The sequence below is a fragment of the Salmo trutta genome, chromosome 16 (genome assembly GCF_901001165.1).
Source record: "Salmo trutta chromosome 16, fSalTru1.1, whole genome shotgun sequence".
Classification (NCBI taxonomy): Eukaryota; Metazoa; Chordata; class Actinopteri; order Salmoniformes; family Salmonidae; genus Salmo; species Salmo trutta.
The window spans coordinates 29,763,741-29,778,169 of record NC_042972.1 but is presented as its reverse complement, the minus strand read 5'-3'; positions in this window follow the sequence as shown (position 1 = coordinate 29,778,169).

Sequence of the window (14,429 nt, the reverse complement as noted above, 5' to 3'; positions counted from 1 at the left end):
GTCTTCACCTGAGCTAATTTCACAAGAAAGGTGTAGGTGCTGCCAAAATCACAGGCTGCGTCATGCACTTGAGGGGGCGTTTACTTACTAGAGCAAGTGCTTCACTTTTTTTTTATCTAGCAGCAATTTGCAAGGGGTGTATGTTCTATTTATATTATTGGCTAATTTATTTATTTGCAACATGGCCTTTAAGTTGTTCTCTCACTAATCAACCGCTAGTAGCTAGATGGACTGCGTTTAAACAACGTTTGGCGCAGCAAATGCAGGAACTAGCTAGCTAGCAAGTTAGCTAGCTAATATCGTCCCTACACAGAATGGTTACCAGCCGTCCTGCGCGCAGGTTGTTCGCTTTAGGACTAGCCCGAGTTCATCTTATTTAGTTAGCTATGGACTCAATGCCTTTAATACGAGGTGTTTTATTGCGAAATGACGACTCGCCTTATCAAAACAACCGAGAATTCGCAACGAGAATTTCTTATCCTAGCCCTGAGTCACCGTCTCCTCAAGTACCCGATATCACAGAGACCAGCGCTGGTCTGGAGTGGTTTGAAATGGGCCTAGCGACCTCATCTGGTAAGTGATGAGATAGCAAGACAGGTTAATGTTGTATGTTCTCCTGTAAGTGAGTAGCTATAGCAAATATGTTTCTATCTGTGGCTATAGTAAGAAACGTTACATATAGACAGTGCTGCCTGCTATGTTTAACTAGAGAGAATCTTTTAACCATACTGCAGGTCCCGCGAGGAGCACAACAGACCAGGGAGTGCCGCGGTCTCCTTATGTCACTGGATCAGTCAGCACCCAAAACTCTCCACTCAGCAGTAAGTGATGGAATTACTGATGCACACTGCAATGTCATCAGCTCAACTGGCCTGCTTTATTTCACATTACAATGTCTAAAGCAGCAGTGTCAAACTAGGACCAGAGCAGTGGTGTAGCACAGTTTCGCGTGACCCCCACAAGGTTCGAGCAAAAACCTTTATTTGTTCTTCCATGGGCAGAGAAAAATACGCAGTATTATAGCTAATCTCATGCAATTTTTCAAATGTTGCCGTGAGGCTGATGGAAAATGGTGCTGTTTTAGAGCTCAGGGATTCTTGAACGATTGGACAATCTCAACTTTGTTCCCCAAATATTTGTCATAATATTAACAAATAATTGTATATATTTTGATGGACCAAATGATAAGATATCACACCATGTAAAGGAACAATCTCCTAATAAAAAATATATAATCTAACTGGATTTGTCAACTCTGTCAGACACCATAAAAGCATTTCATTTTTACAATTATTGTCCGACACGTGTTTAATGGCATTGATAGTTTAATTCTAACGTTTAGATTATTCAAATATTTAATACAAATCTCCAAATGTCGTTTTGTTTTATAGCACTATTAAATGCTCCAGGGCTATTTTCGTTAGCATTTTGACGTTCTTTTTCTAGATTTAGAACAACATTTTATTTAAAAAAAACAGCATTTATAAAGCAAACATCCCTTAGGTCGAGCACACTAAATACTTTGACTCCATTGGTGACTGAGTTGACATCTGACAACAGATACTAAAAATAAAAGTTAAGTACAAAAAAATGTAAATATGAAAAATGATTCATTTGAAAATCCCCAATAAAAGAATGGTTGTTATCAGACAATCTTAGTTTGTTTTACGGTGTTGACAAATTGCTTTTTGTTCTTCATTCAAGTGGTTTATACACTAGCAATTTTGTTTTTTCGGTAGTTGCATATTTGAAAAAATAATAATTCTATCTTAAACTATTAGGCTGATGGGGTGGACAGTTTATGGTTGTTACCATGGGGATTCCGATATATTGTTTGTTTAAATCTATCAAAAGTAGAGCACTTTTGTGGTCTTGTTGCACTACATGTAATGAGGATGTTGGGGTCTTTGTCACGGATCCCCCAGTACTGCTGCTCATTCTGTTCACCAGTTCCAGAGGTCTACGTCACCGGCTTTCTAGGCTTCACTGAACGGGATTCATTATCATCAATCCCGGAATGTCATGTCTGATTACACACACACCTGGTTCCCATTTCCCCTGATTAGTATGTTATATATGTGCCCTCTGTTCCCTTTGTCTTTGTCCGTTATTGTTCCAATGTCTGTTGGTCGTGTGAGTACCTATGCGTTGTGTGCTACACCCCCGCAGAGGGCCACACTATATATTAGTTATTATATTTGCGCCCTGTCTAGATTTCATTTCAGTGATTTATTAGCGAGCTAGATAGAAGTCTTGAAATTGTATGAATGTAGGTCCATTATAATTTCTACACAGTTTTGATTTGGTTTTCGTCATTTTAAAGTATATTGAGTTCGATTCCCCTTCGGATTGGACCCTCGCACAGGGTTCTTTTGACACCACACTGGTCTAAAGGCTTGCATTTTGAGACTTGTTGTCCATCTCCTAGACAGGATTTCAATGACGCTTCATTAGTATGGTGAAAACACCCTGAAATAAAGTACACTTCCACTATGAGCCCACATCTTAGTCTATTTAATACTGTGCAAAAGTAGGCCTACACAGCCCTCTGCCTTATTATAAGCTATAGGCTACTGAAGTTCCACATGCTAGGGTAGGCTAAAGGCTGTTGCAACAGTGAGTTGTGAGGTCCTTGGTGACTTTGTGGACACACTTAAAATTACAGACTTTGCAGTTCCATCCACCCCAGTGCAGAGCTGGGGGATCCCCCTTAATCTGGAGGAGGATCCATGGACGGCTAGTCCTACACAGCGCAGAACACAACCATCCCCCCTGGGTAACGAACCCTCAGAACGCCTGAGTACATTCCTCTCGATGAGTAGACACTTAGTGCACTGTTAGAGAAGTGTGGTTATGTCTATGCATGTTTTTTAAGTTCTTACTTTATCATCTTTGTCATGTGATCAGCAAGGACAGCTCAATTCACAGAAGCTAATGGTATTTTTCCCTCCTCTGAAACAGCTCAAACTGTCCCTGTTATCAGAGAGAGGGGGGTTTATGCACTAGCCCAGCCAGTGAGAAGCGGATCTGAAGAGGACCTATCCAGTAAAGAAGGGATATCGGAGAGGGGGAGCAGAAAAGGGAAAGAGAGCAGACCCATCCTGGGAGATCTGTTTGATTAACACACTGACTGATTTGTAACTGCCGCTGACTTTTTAATGTTTGATTATTTCCAATGTAATGCTGGTGAACACTGATTTGAGATTCTCGTTTTTAATGTAGGACTATTGTGGATGGTCTTTTAATTAAAGTAATTTACAATTCCTTACAGATTACCTAGTTTGATCCCCTCCTATTTGTAATCTTTTTCATCAGTTTTGCAGTATGTCATTGTTCTAATAAAAGATAATCTAAAAGGTTGAAATAGTAGAACATTTAAAATTCCCAGAGTGAAAAAGTAGTATAGTGACAACCACTAAATGTCACTGTTGTGTTATTTCCTGTCTACCACGTTCCTCTCTCATACTGCTGGATGTGTGAGTGAGAGGTTATCCTGTGATCTTGTACTTCACTGAGAAAATGAAACATGCACTAGTAGGTCATCTTTAACGGGTGTGATCGTGTCTAAGAGGGCATCGGGTCACCCCTACTTCTGACCCTTCATCCTTCCATGACATAGAAAGATGTGAACAGACAAACTGAAGTTTTTGTCTGAAGTGGATGTGAATTTAACAGGATTGGGAATGTCTAGGACAGAGAAGGGTAATGACATTGTCAGACTAGCCATCCCCAAATGAGTGCCCAAGTGGGGCAATTCGTTTTTCCACAGACTGGCAGATGGGCCAGGTACTCTAGGAACTCATGAGTTTGCTAAACAACAGCCTTATGTATAACTTTGATTTGTATATTCAGTCTGCTTTGAAACGTAATGAGTATGTCTCTACGTACAGTGGAAAAATACCTGATATATAAGCAAATATATATTAAGAAGATGAATTAGGGAACCCTTTCAAGAGTATGCAGGCCTTAAGCCTTTGTGTTGGGAAAGAGAAATTGTTGGATTATTGAATTCAATGAGACTCCTCTACCCTTGAGTGGGTGACCTACTCATCCTCAGGGCCTATGCATGAAGGGTCCACTATCCCACACATATGGTGGAGAATTGCCACACTCACCTACAAAATGGATTAGGGAGCATATTAACATCACCCGGAGTCTTATCAGGGGTTAAATTGGGATAGTCTATCTTTCTCTGATTTTTGTTTTTTCTAAAATTGCCGCTATATATTCTGTTTTGCTACACCCCCCTACCCCACACACACAGACTTTAACCTCCCCAGAACCCCCTCTCATCCCCACCACCACCACCACACATATTAGCCATGGGATTGATGTTGGAGGGAGGGTGGGTCACCTAATCCCTGTTAGGGTGGAGGCACAAAGCGCATGTTGGTGCAGGAGGGGCCAAATGCTTACATCACATCTGTCTCACTGCAATGACACATTTGATTGCCCTTTATAGATCATCGCTGCCTTTTACTTCTACATGACTTAGCTTGCTGACCGCACATTGTGGTTCACACCAATCAATACCTGAATCGTAAAATAGCAAGAGTGAGAGTGGTTGGGGCTGGGACCAGGGTTAGGGTGGCTGGGGCTGGAACCAGGGTGGGTGAGAGGATGGTTGGGGTTGGTACTGGGACCAGGGATAGGGTGGCTGGGGCTGGAACCAGGGTGGGTGAGAGGATGGTTGGGGTTGGTGCTGGGACCAGGGATAGGGTGGCTGGGGCTGGAACCAGGGTGGGTGAGAGGATGGTTGGGGTTGGTGCTGGGACCAGGGATAGGGTGGCTGGGGCTGGAACCAGGGTGGGTGAGAGGATCTTTGGGGTTGGTGCTGGGACCAGGGATAGGGTGACTGGGGCTGGAACCAGGGTGGGTGAGAGAATGGTTGGGGTTGGTGCTGGGACCAGGGATAGGGTGGCTGGGGCTGGGGCTGGAACCAGGGTTGGTGAGAGGATGGTTGGTGCTGGGACCAGGGATAGGGTGGCTGGGGCTGGAACCAGGGTTGGTGAGAGGATGGTTGGTGCTGGGACCAGGGATAGGGTGGCTGAGGCTGGAACCAGGGTTGGGTGAGAGAATGGTTGGGGTTGGTGCTGAGACCAGGGATAGGGTGGCTGGGGCTGGAACCAGGGTTAGGGTGAGAGGATGGTTGGGGTTGGTGCTTGGACCAGGGATAGGGTGGCTGGGGCTGGAACCAGGGTGGGTTAGAGGATGGTTGGGGTTGGTGCTGGGACCAGGGATAGGGTGGCTGGGGCTGGAACCAGGGTGGGTGAGAGGATGGTTGGGGTTGGTGCTGAGACCAGGGATAGGGTGGCTGGGGCTGGAACCAGGGTGGGTGAGAGGATGGTTGGGGTTGGTGCTGGGACCAGGGATAGGGTGGCTGGGGCTGGAACCAGGGTGGGTGAGAGGATGGTTGGGGGGCTCTGCTGTGGAATGCATGGACATTGACAGGAGGGACAGCAGAGTTTGATGGAGGGATACAAATAGTTAGACATGTCACAAGCCACCGCACACCCCTCGTCACAATAGAACCAGGGACATGGGGGGGTGAGTTGTCACTTTGACTCCACTTTCTTTCACCTTCAGCTTCCGTCCTCACACCCTCTTGAGCCTTTTGGGGGGTTCTTGACATGACACATTTGGCCCCTTTGTTTCCCTTGCCAACATTTACCCCTCCACCCCTTTCACTCTCTGAAAAACACTTCTATCTTCCTTTTTTAGAAATAAAAGTTGTAGATGTACCCCATCCTGTGTCCTCTTGTGTGGATGAGCTACATTACTGGTTTAGCTCCATAGGCCTTTCATTGGCCATGGTGAGGTGGAGAAGTAGGTGACATGGAATTCAGAACATAATTAATGAATGTTTTTTTCACCATGATGGAGGTATCACCTAAGGCAAGTGTAGGCAACCCTGGTCCTGGAGTGCAGGTGCTTCATGTTTTTGATTGGAAGATTAGGTGTGTTCAATTTAGGCAATGACTGAACTGATCAATTAGCTCAGTTGGTCAGGTGTGGTGCCCAGTTGGAACAAAATCCTGCAATACCTGCAGCACTTCAGGAACAAGGTTGCCTACCCCTGACCTAAGGTGACAAAATCACAGAGCTATAGAGAATGTCACCTCAGAGGTTTGACAAAGACCATGAATATCTGAGTTGGAATAATAAATCCATAGCAGGCTTTCTCTTGGTGTTCCTGTGTGCCCATGTTCTACCAGCCTCCCAATTCAATGCACTACAGTATGTATTTATTAAAATACGAAATTAAATCATTTGACCCAAAAAGGAAGGCAGGGGATATTTGAACTGAGGGATTGATAGTGACAGGTGGGATGCTATGGGGAGGTAATGGAAGGGTTAAAACAATGACCTGCTATCCATTTAAAAAGCAACCTCAGTAAGGCATTTTGAGAGACAACTATGGACACACTATGTGGCCATGCCTCTTTGAGGTCCATTGATTGTTTGATGATTGAAAGTGTCCTTTATGGTAAGCCTTCTATTTCAATGTGATATTACAGTTGTGGTTTAATAAATGTTTTGTTAAATTAGCTTAATAGCTTTACCACCAGCTTGAGAGGCTGTAAATTAGCTCGCTTCCATGGTTGTTTGGCATGTCTCTCTATACACTGTAGATCTAGGGTTTGGTGCATTACCTTCAGAGGACAAAGAGGAGCCGTCAAAAATAACTCACAAATTACATTTACAAAAATAATTGTTTGTGTGAGATTATCCTAGCAGAGGCCCACATGAAAAAATACTATAGTATAACTATATTTATATACTATAGTATTCACTGTAGTGTAGTATTTACTGTAGTGTTTTTGCAGACATGACTAGTATTTACTAGAGTTTTTTTATTATTATACTGAACAAAAATATAAATGCAACATGCAACACTTTCAAAGATTTTATAGAGTTACAGTTCATATGACGAAATCAGTCTATTGAAATAAATTCATTAGGCCCTAATCTATGGATTTTGCATGACTGGGAATACAGCTATGCATCTGTTGGTCACAGACTTCTTAAAAAAAAGAAAATGGGCCTCAGGATCTCATCACAGTATTTCCGTCCATTCAAATTGCCATTGATAAAATGCAATTGTTTTCATTGTCCGTAGCTTATGCCTGCCCATACCATAACCCCACTGCCACCATGGGGCACTCTGTTCACAACGTTGACATCAGCAAACCGCTCGACCACACGACTCCATACACGTGGTCTGCGGTTGTGAGGCCGGTTGGACGTGCTGCCAAATTCCTATTGGATGTGGCTTGACTTTTTCCACATTTTCTTACATTACAGCCTTATTTTAAAATGTATTAAATTATTTTTTTCCCTCATCAATCCACACACAATACCCCATAATGACAAAGCGAAAAATGTTTTTTTGACATTTTTGCAAGATGTATTAAAACTAAAAGACAGAAATACCTTATTTACATAAGTATTCAGACCCTTTGCTATGAGACTCAAAATTGAGCTCATCCTGTTTCCATTGATAATCCTTGAGATGTTTCTACAACTTGATTGGAGTCCACCTGTGGTAAATGCAATTGATTGGACATGATTTGGAAAGGCACACACCTGTCTATATAAGGTTCCACAGTTGACAGTGCATGTCAGAGAAAAAAACCAAGCCATGAGGTCAAAGGAATTGTCTGTAGAGCTCCGAGACAGGATTTTGTCGAGGCACAGATCTGGAGAAAGGTAGCAAAAAATGTCTGCAGCATTGAAGGTCCCCAAGAACACAGTGGCCTCCTTCATTCTTTAATGGAACCACCAAGACTCTTCCTAGAGCTGGCCGCCTGGCCAAACTGAGCAATCAGGGGAGAAGGGCCTTGGTCAAGGAAGTGACCAAGAACCTGATGGTCACTCTGACAGAGCTCTAGAGTTCCTCTGTGGAGATGGGAGAACCTTCCAGAAAGACAACTATCTCTGCAGAACTCCACCAGTCAGGGCTTTATGGTAGTGGTAAAAGGCACAAGACAGCCTGCTCAGACCATGAGAAACAATATTCTCTGGTCTGTTGAAACCAATAACTTTTTGGCTTGAATACCAAGCGTCACGTCTGGAAGAAACCTGGCACCATCCCTACGGTGAAGCATGCTGGTGGCAAAATCATGCTGTGGGGATGTTTTTCAGCAGCAGGGACTGGGAGACTAGTCAGGATTGAGGCAAAGATGAATGGAGCAAAGTACAGAGAGATCCTTGATGATAACCTGCTCCAGAGTGCTCAGGACCTCAGACTGGGGTGACGGTTCACCTTCCAACAGGACAACGACCCTAAGCACACAGCTTCGGGACAAGTCTGAATGTTCCGATCGAACATCTGAAAATAGCTCTGCAGCCACGCTCCCCATCCAACCTGACAGAGCTTGAGAGGATCTGCAGAGAGGAATGGGAGAAACTCCCCAAATACAGGTGTGCCAAGCTTGTAGTGTCATACCCAAGAAGAATCGAGTCTGTAATCGCTGCCAAAGGTACTTCAACAAAGTACTTAGTAAAGGGTCTGAATACTTATGTAAATGTAATATTTCGTTTTTTTGTTAATGCATTTGCAAAAAATTATATAAACCTGTTTCTGCTTTGTCATTATGGGGTATTGTGTTTTTAATACATTTTTGAATAAGGCTATAATGTAACAAAATGTGGAAAAAGTCAAAGGGTCTTAATACTTGCCGAATGCACTGTATGGTAGAGAAATGAACATTCAATGCTCTGGCAACAGCTCTGGTGGACATTCCGGCAGTCAGAATGCCAATTGCACACTCCCTGGAAACTTGAAACATCTGTGGCATTGTGTTGTGTGACAAAACTGCACATTTTAGAGCGGCCTTTTATTGTTCCCAGCACAAGGTGCACCTGTGTAATGATCACGCTGTTTAATCAGCTTCTTGATATGCCACACCTGTCAGGTGGATGGATAATCTTGGCAAAGGAGAAATGCTCACTAACAGGGATGTAAAGAAATTACTGCACCAAATTTGAGAGAAAAAAGCATTTTGTACATTTGGAACATTTCTGGGATCTTTTATTTCAGCTCATGAAACATGGGACCAACACTACATGTTGTGTTTATATTTTTGTTAAGTGTATCTTTGACATATAAGTGGGGGCTTTCTCCTTGAGGAAACTGGATAATTACAAAATAGCACATTTTGCATAACCTGTAGGTAGGACTGGAGTCTGAACAGATCATTCAGAGTTTCTGCTCTTTTCTATAACCTGTAATAAGTAAGTAAATATACTTGGTACTTGTAGGGATAGATCAGGGTGAACACAATAAGTGTAGGGAGAACAATAAATGGAATATACTTGGCAGATAGGTTTCATCCTCATGGGTGGCATAAATTGGGATAAGGGGAATGGGTGGGGTATATGCAAATGTAATACAATATTATTATTAGCTAAAAAAAAATTGTATTGCTGACGCTAGTGTTTTTGCAGATATTACTGTAGTATTTACTGTAGTATACTACAAAGTTCTATAGTAAGTACTACACATGATCGAGGGATACTACAGTGTGTAGTGTGTTCTCTTTTTGACAGAAGTTTAATGATATCCAGAAGTAACACCCAACTGCCAAGGGTAATGTGTGGAAGGCAAGCACTGCAAAATGGGAGTATGGAATATGTCTGCTGGATCCTTGTCCTGTCCTGAGCGTTGTAACTGATAAAACAACAATTAAATTATCTGTATGCATTTATGCAAATCATTTTTTCAACATTTTTTTGTATCTTTACTGTCATGGGGTGCTTAGCCTTGAAAAGCCATCAGTGACTAAATGTCTGTGCTTACCAGTGAGAAAGATGGGTCTATGCGCTGTGATATTATGGCTTGTCATTTTGCATGTGTATAGTCCTTCATCCCTGTGAGTGAAATTGGAGAGGAGGAGAGAGTCTCCAGGAGAGCTGTTAGAAGATAGCTGCACGCTGTGTCTGTAGACATGGCTCCAGTTAGAGGAGAGAGAGGACCAGATGTCACTGGTGCCTAGCCGACTGCCCACCGACCATGTGAAGCTGTGAGGTTTGGCCTGAGGGTCAGTACAGGAGCAGGACAGGAGAACAGACTGGCCTGGGAAGGCAGTGATCTCTGTATGTTCAGGGCCTGATAGAGTACAGCCTGTAGAATACAAACAGTGACATGTCTGATTGTTGACACTTCGGAGTAGGAATATAGGAGATGACCCTAAAGCCTCACCGATGATGCAGGATCTAGATACCAGGTCAAGAAAAACATATACATTCCCTGGTTCATTTTGTAGGTGAGTATGTGTGGTGTGTGGCCATTCTCCACCATATGTTCTTCCCTGAGCAGGCTATTAGTAATAGGTTTGTCATTATGATCTTAGTGAGCAAGTTTTGCCACTATTATATTACTCACAAAAAATGCACAGTTGTATACAGAAATCATCTTGCAAGTTGTAGATTGTGCTAAGGAAGTTGATGAAAATAAACATTTTGTCTAACCTTTCACATGGAGTCTGATGTCTCTGAACATGGAGCCATTGATTTTACACCTTTACAGAGCGTCATCCTTCTCAGTGATGGTTGTGAGCTGGAGAGAGAGGTTCCCTGTATGTTTCTCGTTGTTAAACACCTGCCATCTGCCTCTGTACTCATCATTTACACTCTGTACTCATCATTTACACTAGACTTCCTGATCCCTAGGATCTCTCTGATTGGCTCAGTTTCAACGGTCCATCGGACGTACTCAGGCTTGGCGTCGGGTTCAGAACAGGAGCAGAGCAGCAGGACAGGCTGACCAGGATAGGCAGTCATCTGTGTCACTTCAGGGCCTGACAGAGTACAGCCTATAGAAACAGACAGCACAGAGACAGACCAGTGTGAGGGGGAGGTAGTGCTGTAATTGTCACCTATAGACCAAGTACCTTTGACAGCCTGTCAGGATGTGCTGTAGCAGGCCACACCCACACGGATAATGCAAAAAACAAAAATGGTTGTTGATATGGTAAAAAAAAAAGTGAGTCAAAGGCCCCATTTTTACCATTATGTTGAAATATATGACACTTTGGACTGTATTGAAATGCAGTAAACATTATACACAAAAAGTGGTCATTTCAAATAACACTTGGAGTGCAGATTTTTCATATTGATGTTTCAATTTGATGTAATAATGTGCATTCATTGTTGTTAGAGCTATCCAAATTATTATAAAAGCCAGTTGAGAGGTGCACCTATTTATTCTTGTCACACCACAAGCATATGTTCAGACTTATCTGCAGCGATGTGATGGACTGAGCTGATTAGACACAGACATCAACATGGTGACTGTCCTCTCCAATCCAAAAAACATACTGTACTTATAGTGCAAAATCTCAATCTATTCACTACTCTATATTCTAGTGAGATACTGTAAGTAGACCCGGCTAAGCAGCATGTAGTTTTATCATAAGAGGTGAAGAGAAGTGAAATGCTAATTTTAGGAAATGACAAGGGATTAGATCGGTTTAAACCACATTCTGTACTATTTACATGGCCACTGAATGTTTATCTAGTCTAAAAGTTTATTTTAAATATCTGTCATTTGTCTTAATCGGTACAGTAAAAAATGTAAAACACGGTGGGCAGAGTATCCTGTATTTTTTTCTTTAGGTGTAGTGTACATATCACAATTCATATTTATAGTTGGTATGACAGGTGTATGATTATTTTCGAAAATATGTTGAATCAGTAGTTCTGTAGTTCAGTTGTATTTGGTTATCTACCTAACAACTCATCTGTATTCTGATTAGTCAGATGTTAAAACAGGAACTACTTAAAACAGGAACTACTTGAGTTGATGCATGGCTGTAACTGTGGTCATTTCATAATGGGCGCGTTCTTCTGCTCAGAAGTTGCTGACACCTGCCAGGTCTTAAAACGCCTGGATAGATATTTTACATATCAGCTAATCACATCATATGTTAAAATAATCTGTCGGTCGATGACAGAGTCGATGACGTGGCCACACAACCATTGGTTGATGCATGCAACGTCTGAGCAAGGGAACATGACCCAAGTAAATCTGCAATAGTGTAATCAGTCTCCATCCAGTGTTGTCTACATAAAGAGTCATCCGTCCACCATCTAAAGAACCCACAAATGATCCAGGTGTTTTCTTCCCATGGACAGGTCAGTAAAACAGCTACCCAGGTACCCGTCATGTTATAGGCACACTCATCATGACCTGCTAATTACACAATTTTGGTGATAAGAAAACAAACTGGAGACAGAGTTGGGCATTATCTCTTCATTTCCATTAAACATTTTTATTTTAAAATAGCCTTTTGTGAGGTAGACTAAAACAGTTCAAGAATCATCATCATTATTCCATAACAGACATGTGAAACAAAATAAAATCATTATTTCCATGACCGTCTTCAAAATGAGGTAGAAATGGTTAGAGAATGTACACGATACAATAATAATACTACTGTATTAAAAAGATAGTGTTGAAATCCCACTTTTGTTGGACAAACTTATCTCCACATACACCTTCATATTGGTGACGCTGAAGAACATCATCAACTTGGGACAACAACAAAGAAAGGAGGCCAGGCTAACCTTATTATTAGTAATTGTGACTTAAAGCTTAATGCACATTGCATTATGAGTGTTAATTTACTTGTTGCTAAGCGCTTTTCCAATTCATCAATTTTCTGGATTGTGAAACTATTTTCTCAGCCCTTCACAGAGTCAGCACTCAGAACTGATACAATTCTATAATGCTAACAAAAAGGTAAATGTTTAATGCTAACAAAAAGTTTATATTAAATTATTATTTGGCACTGATGCAATCCACTGTGTACATATTTTGTTATTGTGAATGTTGTGCTGGTGCAGATGATTCAAGAGCTGCTGAAACAACTGAAATATGTATGAAGGTCGGAAACCTAGGACACTTACTAGCACAACCTCTCTGCAAAATACTGTTAATGTTCTCTGGATCTGGAAGGATTTTTTAATTAGATTTGAACTGAATGTTAAAAATAGAGATTCTGAGCCTCAACAGTTTGCAAATGTATCAGAGGGATATCATATACGGCACACTTTATACCCAGGATGATGTGGTAGCCTTGGACATGTACAGTATGTCTGTCTGCTTGGAACAAAGCAGCTACAGTAATAGCCCTTAGCTACAGAATAAACCTATTTTGCAAATATATTCAATCATTATGTTGCTTATCCAATGCCCTGGTTAACCTATAGCTATAACATTTTTTTCTGTTATGAAAAATAGGGGTTTAGGAAGAATTTATTATTTCTACAGCTGTGATATTTTTGGTTGTTCTTGAGGCTCTGATGTTGTTTTCACCACTGTGTCCTGAGGTAATAGATCAGTATTATAATAGGCACAGTGAGGTCTATAGAGGCCCAGCAGCTGTACACAGCTACTGTAGAAAACACAAAGTAGAGGGGGGACTGGAGAAAGGAGCTGTTACTGAGGTGTATAGTCACATAGAGTTAAGACATTTCAGAAACATACCTAATGTCATTTCTAGGTTACGTTGATAGGAAGGTATTTGATGGATGTAGACATTCACTTCTGACGTCAAGCAAAGCTTTTATGTTTGAGCACTACAGGCTGAAAGGTGTCATTTGCATTTTGTCACAGGTTGTCAACGTTTGTCCAGAAAAAGTGTTTCTTCCCCTTTGCTAACTACATAACACTTAATGAAGATCACCACTCCACCAAAATCTACATGGGAAATAAATCCACACATGAAGAAAATATGTTTTATATATCTAAAAAAATTATTGATGTACATTATGGTATCTATTATCCTTTGAATAAAATATATTGAATTACATTCTACGTTTCAGGCATTGGTAGGAATCTCAAGTTTCAAATCACAAGTTAAAAGACTGTGGCAGTGTACTATGGGTGTTCAAATATTTGAATCTACGTGGCCGTGCATGTGTGTGCATGCTTATGTGTAAGTGTGTGTGGGGACGTGTGAGTGTTTGTGCATGTGTGTGTGTGTGTGTGTGTGTGTGTGTGTGTGTGTGCGCACAAACACTAATATTGGTGGCCCTAAAAGCTCTGTGTTCCCTGAAGTGTACAGTATGTCTGTATTACAACAGCCATGACTCCATTATATTCTCCATAAAGCTCCCTACAAACACCAGAAGGTAATACATACATACATACATTCTTTTACAATACAACAATCTTCCTGAGTATTCAATAACATGACTACATATATTTCTTTAAAAAGGCAAAAAGAAAAAAAATGCATACATCAAAAACAAGCAGATTCCGATTTTAGGATTCTAAGAGTATCTCTATGAAAATGGCACATTTGCATTGGTTTGACAGTGTACTCTTTAGTAAACTCAGCAAAAAAAGAAACGCCCCTTTTTCAGGACCCTGTCTTTCAAAGATAATTCGTAAAAATCCAAATAACTTCACAGATCTTCAT